The following is a 24,801-nucleotide window of genomic DNA, read 5'->3' as shown; positions in this document are numbered from 1 at the left end:
CCCAGGCCATGACATCGAGACTTTTTATCTGCTTAATCTGTCATGCAATGATGAGGGAACAGCCCTCTCACGTAAATGACACTGCTTGTCAGTCACTTGTCTAATTATTCTTGAGCCTTGGAAAATGAGGCACTTTGTTATGGAAGTGTCCGGTAAATTCTTCACAAATTAGTGAATGTACTTCTAACCGAGAATCATGAGTTAAAAATGAACCTCGAAGTCCACACTTCGATTAGTAACATTTGGCTGTACAATGGGAGTCAGTGATGGACAGTGTTAGGTAAAACTTACAACATACAAAGTACAGCATTTATGTAATCACATTAAATTTTCAGCAGTAACGTAATGCATTCAGTAATTGCTTCACAATTACAATTGTGTTGCTACCTGCGTTACAAAGGCGCTGCAGTTAGCTGCACACTGGGCAAATAGAAAGAATCTCTGCATACAACACAAACATGAACCCAGAGTGATGATAAAGCTGAGTGGAAGCCCACCCCAGCCCAGCGGCCAGATCCCGGAGTCTGATCTTCAACAGGAAACAAATCCAGTGAGGAGCAGTCAGGCCTACAGCCTCTGTTTCTACCTATTCATGTTTCTACACTAGAATCACTGTGGTGATTGCTTTAAAGTCTCTTTGGGCTGGTTTTCAATTCTGCCTTGTGTTGTCAGCTTTGTTCAAATGTAAATCCTAAAAATAAGATTGTATGTGTGTCCTCATTAAAATATAGATTTGTGGTGGTGTGTGGGACTTTAGACTTACAGGTTTATATTGTAATTACGTGCATTTCCGGTTAATTTATGGAGTAATAAGAAACTAATGTAACACGTGGTGTAACAAATTATTTTCTCCATAAAGTAATTAAGTAACTGCATTACTTTTAAGAAAAGTAGCAAATAATGTGTAATGCTATTTGAGTAACGATCCCAGCGCTGGTGATGATGAGATAGAGTATTTTTTACATCCTCATTTGATTGACATCATTGTATAGTAAATACATCAATGTACCACATTAGTCTTGTGTGCTGTAGTGATATAAAGAACCTTAATGTGATCATCTTGCTTACAGCGTAGCAAGCTCACCTGTCTCAGGACACGGACAACCTATTAGATGATGGTATGCAGTCCTGTGATTTGGGAAAAGGCATATCTTGTTTACATTGAGGCCACAATGTGGCCCTAGCCGTGGCCGGGAAGAGAGAGTGCTGTAGCCGTGTGTCTCTCCAGCCTACCTGGTGAGGATAAGCAGGTCATTACAGAGTCCCCATACAAGCCATCTCTGGCTACGAGTTGTCTGCTGTGCAGATGGCTAGTGACCAGAGAAAGAAGCAAACCGAGGCTTCTGACCTCTGTCATCCACCCAAAGTTATGGAAACGCCAGCCATCGCCAACCGACACAAAATGATTTTGTCAGGGTTAGGTTGGAACTTTTTTCACATTTAACTTAATTATGTAAATTTAGTTAAGTAATATGGCCTTGTCTTCTTAAGACAGATTTTTCATACTCCCACAGTATGTGTTGTTTCAAAAAAGGTGTATACAGGTTGCTTAAGAAAATTAACAAATGCTTAATATGGACATATTCACGCATTGTTATATCAATCACATCATTCTTTCTTCATTAGACTACTGTGATGACACTCGGGTCACTTTAATGGACTGGGTGGAAGTGTTAGAGGGTGATGAAGGGACCAAAGTGGTGATGCAGACTGAGATAAAAACAGCACATATAATGAAAGCATCAGCAGACAGAGAAGAAATAAAAAGACTTATAGAAGGATATCGTGCAGAAAGCAAACATAAATTATAACTTCTATATCACAACTAATCGAACATAAATACAGGAGTTTCTGTCTTAATGTACCTGAAATAGCAGGACATATTTTCAGATCTGCTCTCACTGGTCTGACAGAGAAACAAGGAACAACTACCAAGAGGACAGCAGAGAAGACTGAGGCAGGGAAGATTTGTGTCCTCTAATGGATTTTATGGGAAAAAATGCATTTGGGGCACACTGAGGTATAGCACTTAGAAATCCCCAAAGATTTGCACAGTGATGCAGGTAAGCTCAGAAGGTCTGACAAAAATTGAAACTCTTGACTTGCTCATGCTTTCTGCATCCACAAGAAATGGAGTCGTGTTAGTTTTGCCAGAAAAGGACATGAAAGAAAATTTATTTGAAATCTTACATAATTGTCAGAAATATTAGTCTAATAAAAATCTATGAAATGAGCTGTAATTACTTATCTGGTTAAGTTGCAAAATATTAATATATCTTTCTACAATATTCCTAAACAATCCACTTTTTATGCAGACTCCACACCAAGATGCTCATATAAATATGGTAAATTTCATATTAAATTTGACTCCCTCAACAGTGAAATGAGAAAAGAAAGCATCAAACACCCTGAGATCTCCTTGCACTTCTTTTAATCATCTCATGAGTTCTCAAAGTGTTAAGTGGGAGGATGTCGATAATAGATGATGATGTTGTCTCTAGACAGGAACTCACCATAGCAGCTGAAACAACCATGTCTAAAAAGTGAGGATAAAGTGGTACTTAAGTACCCCTGGATTTGTCAGACACTCTCCAACAAAAGCACTCAGAGCTGCCAAAAAGAAAAGTCTTGTTCCATCTCCGCAGCAGAATTTGACTAGTTGGATGATGACTGCGTAGCAGCCAAGAAAAGCTGTGACGCGTCTCCCTGTCAGGATCATCACATCCACATGTTTCAGCTCTGACATCTCAGCATAAGCAGGTGTAATCTTCAAAGTGAACCCTGCTGCAATTACACCCAGCGAGTGTTTTAGCATGTCAGCAAGAAAAAGAAAGTGAAAGTTTGACTTTCAGTGCTGGCTAAAGTGTTCTGTGAAGTTTTAAGAGCATATTTGCAGCAGCTGAGCACACTAATTACAATTCATTTTTAGCTGTTTGCTACCAAAGGTGTGACATCTAAGTGGTGGGTTTTAAAGAATGTGTATCACCAAGATGACAGACTGTTTACTTTGTTCATTTAATTTAGTGAAACTCCAAAACTCAACACATATGTACGGCATAAATAGATATAACACATCACAAATGCTAATTGCTGTATCAACTGCAGTCTAGTGTTAAATGCAAAGCTGGGTGCTATGTTACAGTAAGTAGATATGACTTACATGGGCTTTATCTGCCAACTAGGAAGCCATTTCTTCCCTACAAACCATTCTGCTGTGTTGCTTATCATGTTCTCACCTTCTGCAAAACCCATGAACATATGCAGTATGTTTATATTTAGGTTTTATTGTAGATTGCATTTGGCAAAAGGCAAAAGGTAAAAAAGGTAACAAGAAGCACTCTGAGAGCACAAACCCCCAAGACAGATTCATCTCAGGGTGCAGTACTGGATGTTCTATAGTTTCATTTTGACTTTGAAGCATACTTTAAGAAGTTAGTTCAGTAAAAACAATTGCAACATGCAGGTTTTTGTTATTTGCCCTGTTAAAACCCATTTTAACATACAGTAGTACAATTACTTTTAATATTTTTAACATATAAACGTCATAAATAAAGTGGAAAAAAGTTTTCAGTGAATTACTTATGTTCACATATTGTACATGTATTCACATTTTTATGTATTTAAAAGGTTATAACTTGTTACTGTAATGTACATAACAAAGCCATAATACAATAATGTATTTACAATCCCCATATATCATTCCCTATTTACTGTAACTATATGTTGTCAATACAAACAACAGCAGTAAAACAAGACATTTTAAATAGCTTTATATAGCCTTATTATAACTTCAATATAAATCTACTGACCTTCTAATTTTGTCAGAATTAATTCGAAACTTTTTGAACTGTCGTGTTTACAGAAAGAACTATGACACACATGCACACACTCTACCAAATCATAACATCCTTGGTGAATGTAATAAATGGTATTCTCAAAATGTTGTTGACAACAGGAGGTCACCGAAAGGGATTACTGCATTCTTCCCAAGATATGCATGTAATACACCATTTGTGCACCAGTGACAGAACTAAATTGGAAAAGACACAAGAGTTAGATTTGTCTGGCATATGTTAGCTATCAGTGTCAGCTGATGTTAATTCATTAAACTAATGTTCTATATTCAGTGCTCAACAGATGCTAAAGTGGAAATTGCATGTTAACATATAAACCTGTTCTTTAAAAGCTAACCATTCACGGGTATAGCCACATATTGTTTCCATTTTCCATGAAATTGGATGTCAAATTCCGTATTCAAGTTTATTATTAACAGGACGTTTGCATTAGTTGATGGACAGCATATCATATCTGCCTGAAATGACTTCATTAAATGTTGTCATGATTCATTTAGAGGACTCTGACAGGACAGACTGGACAGGTGTCATGTACAAGCAATGACATGAACACCTAATTCCGTGCTAGTGCTTGGCTGATTATACCTCAATCAGAGTATGTTTATTTGCACAATGTCATTATTTACTATCCATTTAACTGGTGTGTTATACAGTACATCCTTTTTTTTCTTTTTTATGATAATTTGCTTCTATTGTAAAGTCTGTTTTGTTTGCTGCAATTTCCCCACACAAGCTTTCATTCAGCAATCGAACAATCCCCAACATTGTTTTGTCATTACCCTTCTATAAAAGCACAAGAACCTTTGTGTTGAAAAGCAGCTGGAAAAGGACTGAATGACAGCGAGCAAGAGTGAGAGGACAATGCCCACCTCAAGAAAAGGATGCAGTTGGCTGGGGAAGGACAGAGCTGCTTACCAGGGTGGTTAATGTTAGAAGAAGAATGTGTGCTGACAAGATAAATAGGTAACTGAGAGTCCTGGGTTGGGGTTGCAAGTGCTACGTTGAAGACAGATTAGATGTGTCACTAGAGCCAAAGAACATTGTAGTGACAATGTCAAGAAATAACACTGACAGTGAGCAGTACTAGGCCTTAAATGTGACAGCACTTTAACCTCCTCACTCAGAGTTCCAGTAAAGGAATTGGAGGAGTTAAATCATGTGTTTGAACTGTCCTCACCCAAAGTTAGTTGATCAATTTAACAATGTCTGCAAACAGCAAAGTCAGTCAGTCCGCTTTCTTGTTTCAGAATTAAATGTAGCAACACTTGATGGATAAATAAATAAATAAACATAATGGCAAGCTTACAGTCCCAGCTCTGCCTTTCACCCTTTGACAGCTAGAACAGGATATATCCCCCCTGAATTGGAGAAGTAAATGAATGGATGGATCAGAGAGGATCAAGCTTATCCGTTTATGATTTCAGCTTTTTGTGCACAACCATCAGGTCAGCATTTGTGATTTGAGTAAGACTGATTGAGAATATGGAATATGGGTAGCCTTAAAGTAACCTAGTAACATGGTAAAGTAAGAAGGTGACAAAAGTTAACATTATTTGTTTACCATGAAAAATGGGAAGGGCAACTTCCAGAGCTGAAAGACGAAGACAACATGGAAGTGCAGATCCTCTCTGTGGCACTGGAGGCTGTCAGACCAATTTTACCTTTTTTTTTTTTTTTGAAACTTCGCCACCTGGATACTGTAGTGGCAATGGTTGTTTTGATTGAAAGAGGCTGCTGGAGCCCATCAGTTTGCTAGACTTCACCGCCACTACGTTGAGTTATTAAGCTGTCTCTTTTTGTGTGATTTGCAATTTCTGTAGTCTTTTTAATCCTATATCTAACAAATAACATGACTTGTTCTGTGGTACAAAGTCTCAATTGGCGCTTAGAATCTGGCTTTAGCTGGCCAATACGTGTGGCCGTGTGTTCCACCCCACAGTTTGCTAACAACATAGTAAACATTAGCTGATAACATGCTGGCAACATGGCAACATGACAAAATGCTAACATTGATTGTTATTGTAAGCATGTACCATGCTGGCCATAGCATTAAGTTTTTTTGTTTTTAAAAGCCTCAGGTCTATTTCTAAAAATCTGTTTACTGACTACTTAAAATTTATGTGTCGAATTGATCTTACTCTCCTACTCTCTAGCTTTTAATGAACTCTCTCTACCTTGAGCACAACTGTGCCATAAATATTGAGCCTTATTTTTGGTTCTTGCAAATTTGACCACAGTCCTCCTTCATAAACCTTACCAGGCCGCCGCACCATGGGCCTAGACAGAGAAAATGTTAGCACCTTGTAAGTGGAAAAACAAAACGAAATTTGGTTTTATTGGCTCACTGATGTGAAGACAGGCAGTCAAAAGAGTACCTCAGTATAGCAAGAATGCTCAGATCAAAACGTACTGAGTAGACTACAAAAGAGTGTTGGTCGTGCTCGATGCACCTTTTCTTTAGATTTGACCTCTGTAATTGAATTTGGACAAAGATAATCCATGTTGTCCAGCCTGCCATGTAATTACAACAGCTTATGATCTCTCTGGATAGTTTCCAGGGAGAGGATGTGTCAGCTTATGCTCCGTTTGAATAAAGCAGTCAATAACTCATCAACAGTGGCGAGTGAATGAGTGAACACAGCAGCATGTTCTTTCTTACAGACACTCCCTACTCACAAATTATACACTGCCTCACACACACACGTGCGCACACACAACTAGATACATGGGAGAGGCTTCAAAATGCTCAAGCACGTATGCAGCTACTGCATTGCACGTACACAGGAAACATGAATAATCTCAGAACTATTATTATTATTAAAAACAACTAGTGGCTACTTGATCCACAGACACTAGCTCATACTCAAAAGAGTACTACACAGCAATGTGTGCTGTGTAGTACAAAAGAGTCACAACCAAAGGAGAAAAAAATGTTCTATTGATTTTTTATTTAAATTTACATGAAAATGACACAAAAAGTCTCTAAAAGCTGCTTCAAACAAAGTTCTTTACACACAAGTTCTTTAAATGACATTTAGAAGGTAAATAATGATTTTATTCAACGCTGAAATACGTTAAATGTGTTACCTTTGTTATTCATTTGTGTGAAGAATGACAACATATTCTCTTACTGTTCTGCATATATTCACACTTCCTTCATCACCATTTTTAATATGTAAACTGTTTTCTCTTTTTTTTTTTAAATACATTTTTATGACTTGTAGCTCCATTTACGTTAGTTTTGAAAAATGACACGGAAGAAAACTGATAATTGCTTTTGCTTTTTATTGGAATAACTGTGCTAAATGTCACTAAATTATAGACCTCTGATCAGACAAAAACACACGATTTAAGACAAGGAAACTGTTAGCTTTCAAAATATATGAATTCATCACATAAGTATTCAAGAAATTAGCTGCACCACTGATCATCACTGATCCCTATTAGCCCAGTAAATTTATTCAGTAATTTATCACTGACATTATATGTTATGTTGATAAAATGTTTATATCTTATACCTTTATATAGTGGGTATTAGAACACTGCCATGCTCTTTGTTAAATCCAGAACTGAATTCAAAATCCTGCTCCTCACATACAAGGTCTTCAATAATCCAGCCCCATCTTATCTTAATGATCTTGTAGTACCATATCACCCCATTAGAGCACGTCACTCTCCCACTGCAGGCTTACTTGTTGTTCCAAGAGGATTTAAAAGTAGATTCGGAGTCAGAGCCTTCAGTTTTCAGGCCCCTCTTCTATGGAACCAGCTTCCAGTTTGGATTTGGGAGACAGACACTATCTCTATTTTAAGATTAGGCTTAAAGTCTATTTTTTGTTAAAACTCCTTTCTCACTAACTATGTGTAATAGACCTCTCTGCATTGAATCATACTTGTTATTAATCTCTGGCTCTCTTCCACAGCATGTCTTTTATCCTGTCTTCCTTCTCTCTCCCCAACCAGTTACAGCAGATGGCCGCCCCTCCCTGAGCCTGGTTCTGCTGGTTTGTTTCCGTTAAAAGGGAGTTTTTCCTTCCCACTGTTGCCAAAGTGCTTGCTCAAGGGGGTCATATGATTGTTGGGCTCTGTATGCTCCACATCGAAAGGAGCCAGCTGAGGTGGTTCGGGCATCTGGCAAGGATGCCCCCTGGGCGCCTCCTGGGCGAGGTGTTCCAGGCATGTCCCACCGGGAGGAGGCCCCGGGGCAGACCCAGGACACGCTGGAGAGATTATATCTCTCGGCTGGCCTGGGAACGCCTTGGTATTCCCCCGGACAAGCTGGAGGAGGTGGCTGGGGAGAGGGAGGTCTGGACCTCTTTGCTTAGGCTGCTACCCCCGCGACCCGACCTCGGATAAGCGGATGAAGATGGATGGATGGATGGATGGCTCTGTATGTATTATTGTAGGGTCTACCTAACAATATAAAGCTCCTTGAGGAGACTGCTGTTGTGATTTGGCGCTATATAAATAACACTGAATTGAATTGAATTGAATTAAAACTGATAAATCTTCTTGGCTTGATTGAAACTGATTTAAACACAGCTTTGAGATGCACACAGGACTGCTCTGAATCCTTTTACAGAAGCAACTAAATCTATATACATGTATATGGTATGGTTTTGTTCTGTCCTGAGACCCCTCTGTTCTCACATTGTCATGCTAGGGAAGCCCAACAGCAATAAGAACCATGTACAGAAGAGTGAAGGCACCAGTGACAACTTATATGGCTCTAAGTTACACATATCTGAAAAGATAAGGCTAGGGTGAAATTTTGGTGCAAAAGAACTGACGATGCACAACAGTTGCAGGCACCTTAAACTCCTAATCCCAAAAGCTTGGATACTGTGTAAAATTTGAATGCAATGATTTGAAAATGTTATAAAAAACATACTTAGAATAGAACTTAGAAAACACATGAAATGTTTAAATTGAGAAAATATATTGTTTTAAGAAAAGACTAGCTTGTTTTGATCAACACATCCCAAGAGTTGGGACAGGGCCGGTGTTTCGCACTCTTCTTGTAACATTCTGTCGACATCAGTTATGTGTTTTTAATATTTTCTTTTACAAAACTGAAGCTCTACCGCACAGAGGAAGAACACAAATCAGGTTTTGAAATTCATTAATAATCTCATCCTTTGAGATTATGTCTCCAGTGAGCAACATTAAATTTGAATCATTTTCAAAAACAGAGGCATTTTTATTTTATTCAATCATTTTCTTTTTCTTTTTAAATTTCCCCTCCTTTCACAACAAAGACTAAATACAGGTGTCATTTGCGTTGTCTAGGGGATGAATGATGAATGCAGTTCAGTTGCTATCCAATTTTCCTCCTCCGTTGGCTTCTTCGGGCATTTAACGGTTTGACTGAGTGATGTATGTCCTGAGTGTGTCACACCAATTCCTGCTGCTGCTCACAGGATTTTCAAGACAAGGAAATGCTGCAAAAACATGGTGAGAGCAATTTGTTTATCAAAAGGCAAAGGCGACGGGGAAAAACAATTCACCGCTTGTCAGAAATGAAGTCGTAAATATTGTAAGACACAATCATAGACAGACTGATGTAACCCTGTCAATGTGTGCATAACCTTTACAACCAGAGATTTTATGGTATGTTTACCAAATTGCTTAATAATAATATAATATATTATAAATATAATAATAATGCTGTGTTCCTGCTTAAAAGGAAATGTGTCAACTTTTCACTGTCATAAAGCATAAAATGAAAAGAACACACTGTTTACTCAGAGGTTGTGTAGAGTTGATACTTTATTCTGTTATTTACCTCTAGCAGCTTTCTGTATCTCAGTCACACTGGATGACCATGGAACGACAAAGAAGCATTATTTACTATATTTTTAATTACTCTACATTTTCTCACAGATATTGAAACTCTTTAACTTGCACTATTGACCTACTATGAGCCAATATAATATTTTTAAATGCAGACTAACCACATTGTGCAATTACTTTCAGACAAAATACAAACATTGATGCAAACTTTGGTGTAGCTCTAATTCAAAATGAGTATTACTTTAAAAAAAAAAAGAAGAAGAAGAAGAATTTGTCTTACTGTCATAATGTATTTATGTTTTCACTGTGGGTATGAATAATTTGTAAAATATTATAATTTTATTTACATGTTATAGAATCGCCAAATGTTTTGAAAAAATAATTCTGTAATGAATACATTGTAAACATTAATTTTTTTTAAAACAATTACTGCATATTGCGTTCTCTTTGAACTGTCACTTGTATTAGTATCATCCTTGATTGGTATTTTCTAAACTACATTTAAAATAATATACATAACATATTTTAAAGTATTATCACTTAGCAGCCTGTAGCAACAATATGCCTCACAGCTTGCTATGAATGTCAAATCTTTCTCTTGCAAATCCGACAGTCACTAATTCAGACCTTTTTTTTAAATTGTTTTCCTCTCTGGATTTATACCCACAGCCACTTTATTTGTACATATGTTGAACTCCTCATTAACATAAATGTCTAGTCAACCAATCACATGGAAGAAACTGAGTGCATTTAGTCATCTAGACAGGTCAAGATCTACATCAGAATTTAAGTGGCTTTTCATGGCATGGTTGTTAGTGCCAAATGAGCTGGGATTTTCCAATGTAGAATAAAGCCATAGAAAGATAACAGTAACTAACCACTCATTACAACCAACCATTTCTGAATGTACAACATGTCAAAACTTGAAGCAGTCTCGATTTCATTGCACACTAGTGTCAGCATTTCCCTGCCCTACTACCAACTGAACATGATTTAAATTCCTAATCTTACCTGAGTATTGTTGCTGACCATGTCTATCCCTTTATAACCACACTGTACCCATCTTCTGATGGCTGCTTCCAGCAGGATAACACGCCATGTCTCAAAAGCTCAAATAATCTCAAACTGGTTTCTTTAACATAACAATGGCTTCACTGTACTCATTGGTCTCCACAGTAACCAGATCTCAATTCAACAGAGCACCTTTGGAATGTGGTCGAATGGAAGATTCACAGCATGGATACGCAGCCCCTGTTAGGGGAGATGAAAGAAAAACTGTGAATATATAAAAAATTACATGTGCAATTATAATTAAAATATAATCCCATTATAAAGGACAGCATTTTACCTGATCAACAGAAGAACTGAAAACAGTCAATTATAATGTGTTAAAGTGGAGACATTGCAATAATCTTTACTTCATTTTTATCTTTAATTTTAATCTTTATCTTTAAAATCGTGAATACGTTTGAAACAAACACAGTCACTTGGTTACATACCATGCACTGTCCATGAAAGCTACTTGCACAGTAGCTCGCTCTATATTCAATTCAATATTCAATTCAATCAATGAAAGCCATTGAAGAATTCATACAAAGGCCACTAATTACAATTAGCCTACAACAATAACTATTATACTGCAGGCCAATACTGTCAGCGCTAACAATAGTTAATGAGTGACATGTACAGAAGTGGACAAAAGATGTTTTTAGTCAAAAGACATAAATTAACAATGAACCACACCACACTAAGAACAAGATGGATTGATTGTGATAGATTTTTTTCCCCCCAATCAGAAGACTCCTGTGAGGGCTTCAGGGCAGATCTTTTGGATTAACACATCTCAAGTTTAAGGAAGCTGTCTTATTCTTATTGTTATCACTTCCACACAAGCTCAACCTTAATTGGACAGTGCTATAAAACTCTGAATTTTGACTGTACAAATTTAGATACCAATGCTAAGTCACGGGTCTCTTGCGGCATACAAGGCACAGAGCTACTTCCTTCATGCATTTTAAGTATGTGTTGTCAGAAGGCAAAAATCAGAATTTTAACATTTTTGGGGTAGGTTTACATTCTAAATAGAGAGATTGGTTGAAATCTGTCAACAGCAACAAGATTGAGAGGTCCCAGGGACAACCCACAGTCTGTGTCCAAATCCTATGTACCACCGCCAGAACTCAGAATCCCCTCCGATTAAGCCTAGCCAACTGACAGATTTCAGTCTTCTGTCACTTTCCCTCCCTTCATCCTTTTTTGCCATTTTTCATTCACTTTCCATTCCTCTGATCTTTTACTGTCCCTTTAATAATATTTGCTTGTTTTTCAGCTTTCGTTTTTTTTTTAAATATACCTGCTTCTCACATGGTGGCATAGTGGCATCCCCAAGCAGAAGATGTGGACATTACAAGAAGAGTGAGGGGGGTGAGCTTGGTGGGTCGATCTGAACTTGCACACAGCAAGCCTCACTTGGTGCCAGGGCCTTGCTGGATGCCAAGTTTTCTGTGTGACTGTGTGTATATGGACTCTTGGCAATCATTGTTAGCCAAAAGCCAAAGTCTGCCTCTGTGCAGACTTCTGCATGAATCTCTTCAGGGGCTCGCAACCTTTTTTTGGCAGATGAGCCCACATTGATGGCGAGAAATTACAACAACTTATAAATTATTTAAAGACTGCACTTTAATACTATCTTGGACATATTCTGTTTCTTTTCCAGCTGCAGTTACTCTTGTTATGTAATAACTATAATGATTACTTCTCAAGCATCACATTTACATAATGACCTATGACACAAAAGAGACCACATTAAAAAGGAGGAGGAAATAAAATACAAAAATTAAAAATCACAAAATCAAAGACGAAGAGTACAAAAAATAAATATAAAAATAAATATAAAAATAACAAATCACAACAGAGCCATATTCACTCCAGCTACGTATTTGTCCTGCCCATTTTCAGCACAATAGGCTGTTAAACACAGCACTTAATTTGAAAGGTCAAATTGAAAGAAGGGAGAGATAAGGATTTGGTGTACCAATGAGTACATAAAGCGCCACCATAAAGCATTACCAGTATTTTAGGTAATGTTTCTGTCTTCTTCACTGCCCTCTTACACTGTCTCCCTCGTCACTTCATCGCTCTACTCTCTGTCACACAAGCACCCTCAACCACAAGTACAAACACACTCCAGAGGAGCCAAGGTCAACACTCACTCACAGATGTACATCTGTAGATGGCAGGTGATCTGAAAACCAGTGACACAGACTGGAAGATTTGAGGCGACTGGTATAAAAATCAACAAAGCTGCAGTGGTTAATCTTTGCTTTGATCATAAACAGTGCAGCCACACTGTTTGGATTTTCTTTTCTTTTCAGTACAGATGCTTATTATAGAAAAAATTGCAGCTTCTAAGATTAGAGCTGAGTGAATGGAGTAAATTGAATGAAATCTCTGTGGGCTTCATAAGTTTTCATACCTTCCCCACTGTGGATGAAAACACTTCCAGTATCAGAAAAACGTATAATACACTGTAGCATTTCCACATAAAACCAACCTGCTACACTACAGCAAAAATAGAGCTGGCAGTATGGCAAGGTTCGTTACCTTATATATTGCAGAGTCTTCTGCACCCAGTCTTCAAACACATGATCTATCTGTGGCCTTTTAAGAGGAAATGTCAAATCAGCGCCTATGATGAGGTCTGGACGAGAACAACCAATGGGGCATCACTTTTACGTGGAAAAATAACAAGCGCGCCTATCATCTGCAACGCACAAAAATGTCCATCGTCAGTCATTTAGTCTGGTATTGATTCTTAAAATTGTTTTTGGAGTCAGGAGATGATAGCAGGAAGTATTATAAATCACTTCACTAGTGTCAAAAAACCTTACTATGTAAGTTGTGGAAGTTACGGCATGGATGGGAAAAGTGTGGAAAAAATATTTTGGGATTTTTTGATTATTTTGTAAGTACAGTTATTTTTTTTAGTATTCATCATAATAAAATAACATGATGTTTAGAATCTCCAGATATCTTTCTCTGACTATATGAAGTCAGTACAAGCAACGGCAGTATCTAAAAGAAAGAAGCTCTATATACAACGCATTGACCTTCAGATCAATCTATTGTTATAAAGAAGAGGTCAGATGTGACATGATGCTTTAAATCGTCCTATATGCTGTCAATGCACACCACACTTGTGAGAATCATAGTCTCTAGGTTTTGAGGCTTTTTTGTCAATTTCTGAACAATAAATCATGATGTTACCCTTGAAGACTTTGGTGGATATAAGCCAGATTTTAATGGATTGTCAACATGAACCCACTCTACACCTGGTTTTATCCAAATTCATTCAAAACCTATTAAACTACTGTGGTTTTGACACATACACATGCACACAACCAAAAACATAAACTCCTTGGTGGAAGTAATGATGCAATGATAGAGCTATATTTTATTCTCAGTATAACACATACACACAATGATAAACACAGTATGTCCTACATGTTGCTGCCATTAAATTCAAAAAGAGCAAATATTTTTCCTAAAACAAGTTTTATAAAATATATCTACTTCTAGGCGTAAGCATGTGTTGCAGGCTTGCAGCACCAGCAATCACCATGTAAAAATATAAACAAAATGATTGTACGTAGTTTAAATGTTTGTAGTGTACAAAGGATTATTATAATTGTAGAATGATTTTGACATCCACTCTGCAAACAGAGGATAAATTAAAAAGTGTAAAAAAAAAAAAAAAAGGTGAGTAAAGTCCAAACTTTATTAAGCCTTTCATCAAAGTGAAATTTAAAAAAAAAAACCTGGCCAGCGTGTTCTCTGAGCTGCTTGGGGCATCCAGGCCCACACACAGTGAGGCAATGTTTAGAGAAAATGATGAAGCAAGAATGAGAAGGCAACAAGCCAAGCACATGAGAATTGGTATGGTTTACAGTACACTATCCTTACAAGAAGCCACTAAACTCTTTTTAAGGTTAGAGTCTGTTTCTATACTTTAGAACATATTCAAAACCTGGAATGTTTAGAGTTCAAAATAAGGTCTTTCAGGTGTATTTCCTATTTCAAACTCCACTATTATCATAAAAAACAGCAAAACACGTGTTCTGGGCAAAGAATATTACACTGGGTAGTTATCTTTATTTACAATTCCGCAGTTGTGTCTCTTTGCATTGGTATTTGCCAGCACAGATGAACAGAACACCCAGTACCCAGTAGCACATAGCTTGATGTAGATGATGCTGTACATAGGTCAAATGCTGACTGGGTAAAAAAAAAAAAAAAGCAGACTAGAACAGGGAAAGGAACAACAATGGAACTTACCTTAAATGACCTTAAATGGGTAAAGCACTGAAAAAACCCCATTAAAGAGTGAAAAATGTAGCACAATACCTACAGACAGTGGCTGAATTGTACTTGAAATGGACACTCAATTTCATTTCAGCTCTTTGTATATTACAATTTCACTCTTCCCTGCAGCTGGTGAGGACCGACAGTAGCACAAGTAACATCAACCCACAGACACACACACAGTTGTTTGTGGCACTGCCACCCCCCTAGTGACACTAAGCGGCAACAACATGTGGATGATAGTCTGCAAAGATCTCTGCAGGGTGTGAATAGAACCATATTGGAGCCCTCAGGGAGTCCCCAGGACTGTCAGGTCTGAAAGTGGATACAGAGAAACATAAAGCCATCCTAATGTAGGAACTGCTCAAATAACAAATGTGTCAGAGAAACAGCCAATTATTTCTGTTTGTGAAATGCTTTTAAGTGGCAACAAACAGCATCTGTGCATGTATACACCAAACCCTATAGCATCATCTTTTCAATTCATTCCTAAATGTTGACCTGAATAAGGCCCAACACTTCAGTGTGAAAGAGAAGAACAAAATAGGCAATAGCGCTTTTTCAACATACTTTCATTTATCATAAAGCGCCTTGAAGGAAAATATAAATTACAGACGGAGAGAGAATAGAACTGCTGTTGGTCCAACAGCCAAGCTCAACCTCATTCAATCATACCAATGTCTGTGTTTAGTTTTTCATCTCTTCTTCCCCGTAATATTTCATACTCTCTCTCAATCTCCTTGCCTGAATACCTTCTGTCTTTTTTACCTCTTCTTTTTCTGTCTGTATCTGCCTTTTTTGTCTTTCAGACTACACTACTGTGTGACTGCACTTTCAAATATATCCAAATTACAGGAAGAAAAAAAAGTTTGGTGAGGTCCAACAGCCTGGAGATGTGGGGCTTTCTCCTGAATTATGCTATTTGTTTTCTCTTATTCCTGATGGCCTGGTGGGGCTTGCTTTCAACATTTTCATACATGTCCTGCAAAGGCAAGAACAGAGGGGGTGAATAAAAGGGCTTGTGATGGTTTGAGGGGAAGAGAGGGACGGAGAGAGTGTGAGAGAGAGAGTATCATTTGTTTCTATCCTTATCGAGAATAAGTGTGGTCACAAAACTCAAACTAAATCCTCTAAAAAGTAAGACAATTTGGCCACGTTCTTACTTTAGACCAGGTTTAGAAGTTCGGTTAAGATTACAAAGATTCTCGCTAGTTGTATTGAAGATTTTAAATGCTATCCCTCTGCCAGTGATTACAAAAAAATATTATCCAAGGCAAGAGGATCTTTTGCCAAAAGATTTTGGCAGAGTTTGTATCACCAAACATTTTTTTTTGCACCAATTTTGTCATACAATCATTCTCACACGTTTTTTAATTAAGGACACATTTGAAAAAGGGTATTGTTTTAGATTTTTGAATAATAATATAATATTATCATTTGATTATCTAGGGCATTTTAAAGGTCAGTAGTTATTTGAAGAATACTGTGTAAATGTGGTTTGGTTAATAAGGAAACTGCCACTGTTTTTTTTTTTCTTTCAGTTTTGCAAACATTTCACATTATTTACAAAGATTAGGGAGCACATTAAAGGCCCAATCTGTGAATAAAAAGAAAAAAGCAAGAAAAAGCGCTTTTGTCCAGATGCTCAACATGAAGCTGGAGTTGGCAGCTTCAATTGGAAACAGATAGCATGGCACTGTTCAGTGGTAATCAGATCTGATTTGCCTACCAGCACCACTAGAACTCAACAGTTATCAGATTGTGTCTCATTCATTTAATTCATAAAAATGAAAAATGCACGAGATGTCCAACCAAGAAGTAATCCCACATATAATCCCAAAAAATGGCACAGTGACTTTTTGGGATTTCTGCTGGTAGCCTAACACTCTCACATAAATGACATGATTCCAGGAAAGAATTAAGATAATAAGCCACCCTTTGCAGTCTATGTGTGTCTTTGTGAGTGTGTTTGTGTGTTCCTATTTGTGTGTAAGTTTTACTACTTTACTATTTACGTATTTAGTCTATGTGGAAAATCTGATTATCCTGCCTTATATCCTCTCTTCTTTGTTTTGATTCATACATGCATTTCAAATATTGTTTTTCTTGTTGTCTAGCCTGCACTACTGAGAAGAACCTAGAAATACAATAAAAGTAACTGAAAACAGAAAAATATCCTTGATTTTTAATGTGTTAACAGTAGTTGCATACAAACCTACCACAACCAAAAGTGAAACCCTTGTATAGTGGCATTCTCATTCAATATCTATCCTTCAGACTGGGTGGTAATTTACTGAATGTCTGTTTATGCACTCACCAACCAAGTTATTACGAACACCTTTTCAAATTTTGGTTAATCCAAATACCTAATCGGCCAATCTTATGGCACCAACATGTTTATGTGATCTTGAACATTGGTGTTGGTGCCAGATGGACTGTGCTGCTGGTCTACTGGGGTTTTTCCACACAACCATCTCTAGCATTTACAGAGAATGATCCAAAAAAGATAAAATATCCAGTTTATTTATGCCAGAGGTTAGAGGACAATGGTCAGACTGCTTCAAGCTCATTGCAAGACAGCAGTAACCACTCATTACAACCAAGTTAGCTAAAGAGCATCTCTGAATGTAGGAGAGGGGCTACAGCAGCAGAGGACCACACCAGGTGCCACTCCCATCTGCTAAGAACAGGAAACTGAGGCTACAATTCACAAGGACTTGCCAAAATGAGATGGTTAGAAATTATATTTGCTGTCCTGATGAGTCTAGAATTCTGTTGTGACGTTCAGATTGAAGGATCAGAAATTGGCATATGCAACATGAAAGCATGGATCCATCCTACCTTGTATCAACGACGGAGGCTGGTCATGGTGTAATGGTATGAGGGATATTTGTTGTGCTTAATGCCAAATGCCAAAGCATTGTTTAAACACCACAGCACTATGTATTGTTGCTGGCTATGCCCACCCCTTTATGATCACAGTGTAGCAATCTGCTGATGAATGTTTCTAGTAGAATTATGTCCCATGCCACAAAGCTTAACTCATTTCAAACTGGTTTCTTGAACATGATGTTGAGTTCACTGTCCTCCAGTGGCCTTCCTAGTCACAAGACCTCGTCCTGCAATAGACAGTAGAATGCATCATGCATCAAAAATCTACAGCAACTGTGTGATGCTGTCGTGGGCTAATATCTCTGAGCAATGTTTCCAGCACCTTGTTGAATTTATGGCATTAAGAATCAAGGGAATTGTGAGGGCGAAACTATGTCCAACCCAGCAGAAGCAAGGTATACCTAATAAAGTAGGTGCTCGTACAATGACTACTGAATTTTTTTTATTTATTTATTTTTTAAAATAGCATTAAAATACATTTCTCTCACAATTATGATTAAGGGTATTTCCATTTCCTCCTCTGTATCATTTTACACTACACAATGAAAACAAGACAAAGAGTCAATAGGGGTGTTGAGTGTCTCTATTTTGTTACTGTCACATTCTTTCACAAAAATTGATTTTGCAGTGCTGTCATTACTGTGATAAACATAAAAAATATGAGAAAGCAAAACTCTATTTTCCACAATACCTAGTTAACTCCCACAGGTAACACACAAACTATGTTATCCTTAGACCTCAAGCAGACAATGTTTCCTTTCTCATACCTGCAACACATGCCCGGCTTTTTGATTTTGAGCATGGCTGCCTTGTGGGTTGCCGGTCTATAAAGGTGAAGGCTGTGTAATTAACTTATGAAGCAAATCACATTTGCTAATTTATCCAAATTATGTAGCAATGTTTCTTTTAAACCCCATGTAGGCCACTCCATTTCAGTGAGTGAAATGGTGTACAATTATATATTTTGAGTGGTGTACCACTTTTAGTTTTATAACAGCATGATGTAATATTGACACTGAAAAGAAAATACAGTATATAAATTTTAATGCCACCCACTCCTAGTCAAGAGTCACACCAGCAGACTAACATGTACTAATTTGCAATGAACGACTGCTGAGGCTGGCAGCAATATTAATAATTTTGCAGGTACAAAGTATGTGACAAAAGTATATTTTGGCCTAACAATAGCGCTAGAAATTTATTCTAAATCATTTTTTGGCAACATGGATGTTAAATATATGAGAAAATACACTTATAAGCAGGAATAAGGGAATCAACAAAGTCATCCCCTGGGAACCAAGGCCATCTGTGTCAGCTGTCATAGTGACGTCTCCAGTAGCTGCTGAGAAATTTCACTTACAAACAAAGATTTTTATCTCCAATGGGATTTTTTTTGCTAATATTATAAATAATTATTTAGTATGATCCACCATCTGCAGAATCTGTATCTCAATATTGCAGCAAATTGTTTAAAATATGTTGATCTATAATCAGATGATGGACCAATCTACACAGCTACCACATCCGTAAAATATCTTATTTTTATGATACTAGTCTTTTTATTCAGGCTTTATTAAAATAAACCAATAATAAAACAAAAATTTGAACATCAACTGTCAGTGACAGATATAAAAATATTTTTTAAAAACATTGTACATCTTATGACTGCGTGCATAAAATTTGTGTGATTTAGTGCAAAAAAAGAAAATGCAGTATCTTTTTACACTGTGTCCAAGGTGTATGTAAATGTGTGTATTTATGTGCGCAAGGGCATATGGTAATGTGAAGTGTGTGTATTTTTGTGTATGTGCTAGTCCCCACTCCTCATGCAGCGCTGTCACCCTGACTCACAGCCAGACACATATTTCATGGCTTGATGGTTTCTCTGTGTGATGCCAGGGCCAGATAGCTTATCTGTGAAATCCTCCTCACTTGCCTGGAGTTTAGTTCAATAAAATGCGGGAAAGAACAGCCATTGACAAAGAAACCCCAGAGAGGAGAGAAGATCAGATACAGGAGCCAGATACACTATTCAGGTTGGGAGACTCAGGTCAGACTAGGGCATTAAAGAGGCAAGTAAGCGATAAAAGCAACATGTAATAAGTGTACAAAGCATTCATCTACATCACGCTTTCTGTAAAGTACTGCAGTTTTGCTTTGATTTTTTGTACAGAAAACAAAAAGGAACAATGATTTCTCCATAATTTTCAGATTTATCTTCAATTATATTTCAAAAACAATGTTTACATTGTGTAAAAAAAAACAATTTTGTATATCAAATAGTAAAACACATCTTATGTGTAAGATGTGTTATGGATGGATGGATGGATGGATGGATGGATGGATGGATGGATGTTCTTAACTATTCACTTGGGCATTTTTTGACGATCTCACCTCCATCTTTACTTCTGAAGCTTAGGTTTTAGCTACACAGGTCCAGAAACTGACACATGAGCCTTTGTCAACTTCCAGTTCCTTTTGAAAATGTATATTCCCCAACCAGTTGATAATAGATTGTTGGAGGTGGCTGGCTGTTGCTAGGCAAAATTGGTTGCAGAGAGTATGCTGCATCGTGAACCTCTGATTGCTCTACTTGCTAGTAGATTGACAAAGTGGCCTATAGATTGCATAGAAGATTCCAACTTGTCTGCAACCCCTCTCACTCTAATAAAAAGTTCACCTCAAAGTAAAAGTTGTGCTTTACTGCTAAAGAGATGCAACTTGAAAGGCATATGCTCTCCATTTCCAGTTTGTATTGCATTCTTCACAGTTTTACTACCACTTCATCAAGTAGTCTGTGAGTCTTTGGAGACAAGTTGGCATCTTCCATACAAACTACATTAAACTGCAGCAATTTTCTAGCAATCAAAGCAATTACAGGTTTTCATACAGCATTGTATACCTTTTGTTTACAATTTCATCTAGTAGCAGAAAGCAACTGCCTGTAACCTGTAACCACTCGACAACTGGTCAAAATCAGTGAATACTTCACAAAAAAAGGGGGTCGGGTTTGTTTTTAATCTGTCATGTATGAAGACAATTCAATTAAAGTATTACCGGCTGAGCCAGAGGATTGTGGAGTGGACCAGAAGTTCACCATTGACAAGGTGTTGAGGAATGTGTTTGAACAAATTTGATCTGCAGCAGATCCTCTATGCAGCTTACACAGCTTAAAGGTTCTGCTGCTAAAGGCTTGGTGCCAGATACCACAGCGCACTTTTAGAAGTCTTGTAGAGTTCATGTTTCATTGGGTCAAAGCTGTTGGCAAGATACACTGGAACAATAGCACATTAGAAAGGGATGGTCAAATGTTTTAGCATATCAGTGTATATCTGGTGAGTTTGTAAGTAACTAAGGGCACAAATATGCAACTCCAGAAACTAAAAGCTCAAGAAGTATACTAGAAGACCAGCGGCAGGAGGTGCATTTATATCAGTCAATGCAATCACTGTATTTATATGTTTTAAATAAATAAAAAAAAATTGATCAGGACACAAGAAGTAAAAGCAGGATAGTGAAGGACAAATGAGTCATGTTTTGCATATGAAGGGCACTGAAGAGGTATAAATGACTCTTCTTTTAATGAAAATAGGTGATAAATTTGCCATAATGTACCACTTATTCTCCTATTGCCATCTATTTTGAAGGATTTTTGGGTCAACCTTATCTGTGTGTGCACACACATACACACATAGCTGGAGCTGAATAAAACTCTGCAGTAACACACACACACAAGCAGAGAGAGAGAGACATACAGGAATTCAATATCACTGCTTCAGTTGCTGTGAGATGCTTTCCCCACTGGTGTGCACACACGCACACACAAAACTTCAGCCAACTTCTCACAGTGGCATTGTTCAAATACACAACTGCCCTAGCTATGATTAATTCATTATAAGACGAAGCATAGTATATGTTGTCTGTGTGTGTGTGTGTGTGTGTGTGTGTGTGTGTGTGTGTGTGTGTGTGTGTGTGTGTGTGTGTAAGGGGACAAAGGAAAAAAAAACTGTAGGGGAGAAGAGAAAAATGCGAAAAAGATGGAAAAAGAGAGGGAGGAATGGGGAGAGAGGGGAGATTCAGAAATGTAAAAAGTCAGCGTATAAAAAAACAGACAGAAAAAAAGAGAGAAGAGGGCATGACGGGTTTGGGTTATTAGTGCTCCCTAGTGGTCAGCTGGCGGATTTATTCATTTGATTTATTACACTGTCCCTGCTCTGGGATTTCATGTTTGCTCCCACTCACATTCTTCTCATTTTGTATTTATCATGTGTGCAACTTCGAAATTGCTGCTGCCATCGACTTTGAGCCTCTTAAGTAGGCTTGATATATACCCATCCCCACTCCACCTCCATTCCCACATCCACAACAAGAGTCCTCTACACATCATCAGTTCCCCACCAGCTCCCCTCAAGCCAACTCAAACATACAAACAACCCAACAATGAATTCTGAGACAGACTAATAAAGGCAATTGTGTTGATGTATGTAGCTGTTAGGCACGGCTACTGTGCGCCAATGGACAGTATTTTGCAGACTTCTATCCCCATTGTTCCATCTGAAGCAGAGTTAGGAAAACACTCCATTTATCGTATGTCAAACAACGGCCTTGTGTTTTCATATAAATGTTAATGCTCTCTCCCCGTGCACACTGTTTAGTCCAGGGGGGTTCTCTCAATAAAAGGAAGAAGGAACCGCAGCCGAAGGAAGAAAGACTACAAGGCAGCCGAAGAATAAAAAAGTAATCCAGCTTTTCACTAAAATCCTGTTTTTCAAAATGTCACATTGGATTAATAAAGGCCTTACATGGTCATGTACTTTTGTTTTGTCCAGCTGAGGAAACAGGGGCATGAATGAGAGGATTACAAACATGGCTGCACACAATTTCTTAAATAAAAAATGTATTTTTTGTAGAGTTCATAACTCTACAATTCTACCAATAATGCAAATCAAAATATATTAAACACAGGGGGAAAAACATTACAATTTCACTGTACCTGCAACTGTTATGCAGGTAATACTGGTGTGCCACAATGACGACTACGTTTCACTTAAGTCTAAAGGTTTACATGCTGATAACCTTTACAGCAGCCCCATTGTTTTAAGTCCTTATTAAAGCAAACTTCTAATCAGTCAATCACATGTAAGTAACTCAGTGCATTTAGGCATGTAGGTATATACCCATCTTCTGATGTTGCTTCTTGATGAACAGGCAAAAAGCATCATAAAGTTCATGTCTTCTCATATTGGTTTGAGTTCAGTCGACTCCAGTGACCTTCACAGTAACCTAATCTTAATCAAGTAGAGCACAATTGAGATGTGGTTGCATTGTGGATATCCAGCTGAAAAGTCTGCATCTGTCATGTCAATATGAATCAAAATGTCCGATGAACATTTCTAGCACCTTGTTGAATCTATGTTATGAAGAATTAAGGAAGTTCTGAAGGCAAAAGCAGATCCAACACCGTACAACCACGGTGTAACTAACAAAATGGCCAGTGAGTGTATGTAAGTCCAGACCTGTTGGGCTTCATCACTGCCTGACACAGATAAACACATCAAATTAAACTAGCATTGGGGTACATCATAGTAGTTCTATCTTCTTTCTATTGATTGGGACTAGTTCGGCTACTTGTAGTGTAGCTATGTGGGACAAAATGTTTACTACAAGTGTAAATTAATAAAATTATTGTATTACTTCAATCATCTAAAATTTCGAAGAAAGAAAAATTGAAAATGTTATTAATAATCTTAAATCCATTGAACTTGACTGTGTGGATGGTAAGATGTCCACACCCAAAATATAGTCATTGCACTGTCTTAGAAGTTTAACCACCTATTTTGATGAAAAAGTATAATGTCCAATTATCAAAATAATTTGCAATCAAGGGTTTAAGATTCAGTGCATTTTTCATTTCATAATTTCATTTCATTTTCCATCGTTTTCCCTCATTCGGAACACGTAAGAGGAAAATAAATCCAAACTAGCTCATATTTAATACATTTAGTGTTCAGTTTGTCAGTATTATTCATAATCTGATTCATATACAAATTTTACTGAAAAAATCATGGTGAAAATGTATTTTCTTTTTTCAAAACGTTGTAATTCATTGAAAAAAATACATTTATGACATCCAAAATCCCTTCTGTAAAAACTAATATAATATTATGAAGCTGACTTTCTCCAGTTATAAATTATTTTTATAAGTACATTAGTTTTTTGGTTTTTTTTATTACACCACTCATTTCTGTTTTGTTAACTACTTGGGTTAAGGCAGTAGGTGTTGTACACCCTGGACAGGTCCTAGTCTACCAGACACCTAATACAGACAGAAAACAGACACATTCACAACTAGAGCCAATTTAGGATCACCTGCTGACCCAACCTAATGAGAGAAATGTCACATAACATTTCAGAAATCCTGTGATGCACAGAGTTATTTATTTACTGTAATCATGCAGGGAGGCTTCAAAGTGATCTTTGTTTTTTGATTTTCCCCTGCGTTCATTTCCCAAGTTTTGCAGCTGTCTCATTCACTGAGTTCTTTGTTCCATGACAGCTGTTAACTCCTCTCGACAAACCATTACCACATTATTTTATACTTGTCTTTCCTGAAAATGCTGCAATAGTAACAGTCCGTAACTTAATCTTTTCATAGAGAAGAAATTTTCACCTGTAGTTGCACCTCAAACCTGTGGAGAAGCCTTAAAATTAGAAGCTGCAAACAAACTTTATAGCAAGAACAACACCAGCGAATGTTTCTGCCCATATTGAGAAAAGAGATCAAGACAAGTTGAAGAAAAACAAGCAACCAATCCACAGGGATTTCTCTCTGTATTTCTTTCTATCTCCACAGTTCCATAACTCCTCTACTCATCTTGTGATCTGTTCCCTTCATTTCTTC

At 37.4% G+C, this 24,801-nt stretch overlaps 1 long non-coding RNA gene across 1 annotated transcript in view; it reads right to left on the bottom strand.

Annotated features, from left to right (window-relative positions):
- Positions 1 to 9,049: 9,049 nt before the first annotated feature.
- LOC147320981 (uncharacterized) overlaps positions 9,050 to 24,801 on the bottom strand; it is a 76,513-nt gene continuing 60,761 nt past the window's right edge. Inside the window, exons 2-4 of the long non-coding RNA XR_015131163.1 lie at positions 10,659 to 10,898; positions 9,640 to 9,668; positions 9,050 to 9,295 (exon numbers count right to left, since the gene is read on the bottom strand). This is a non-coding gene — a long non-coding RNA (uncharacterized LOC147320981). The remainder of the gene's footprint in view (positions 9,296 to 9,639; positions 9,669 to 10,658; positions 10,899 to 24,801) is intronic.

This window comes from Aulonocara sp. 'chitande type north' Nkhata Bay, linkage group LG10 (assembly GCF_057382095.1).
Source record: "Aulonocara sp. 'chitande type north' Nkhata Bay isolate Kocher_YH1m ecotype deep benthic linkage group LG10, A_spYH_male_GT1.1, whole genome shotgun sequence".
Taxonomy (NCBI): domain Eukaryota; kingdom Metazoa; phylum Chordata; class Actinopteri; order Cichliformes; family Cichlidae; genus Aulonocara; species Aulonocara sp. 'chitande type north' Nkhata Bay.
The sequence above is the reverse complement of the archived record's forward strand: the minus strand, read 5'-3'. Positions and strand labels throughout refer to the sequence as shown.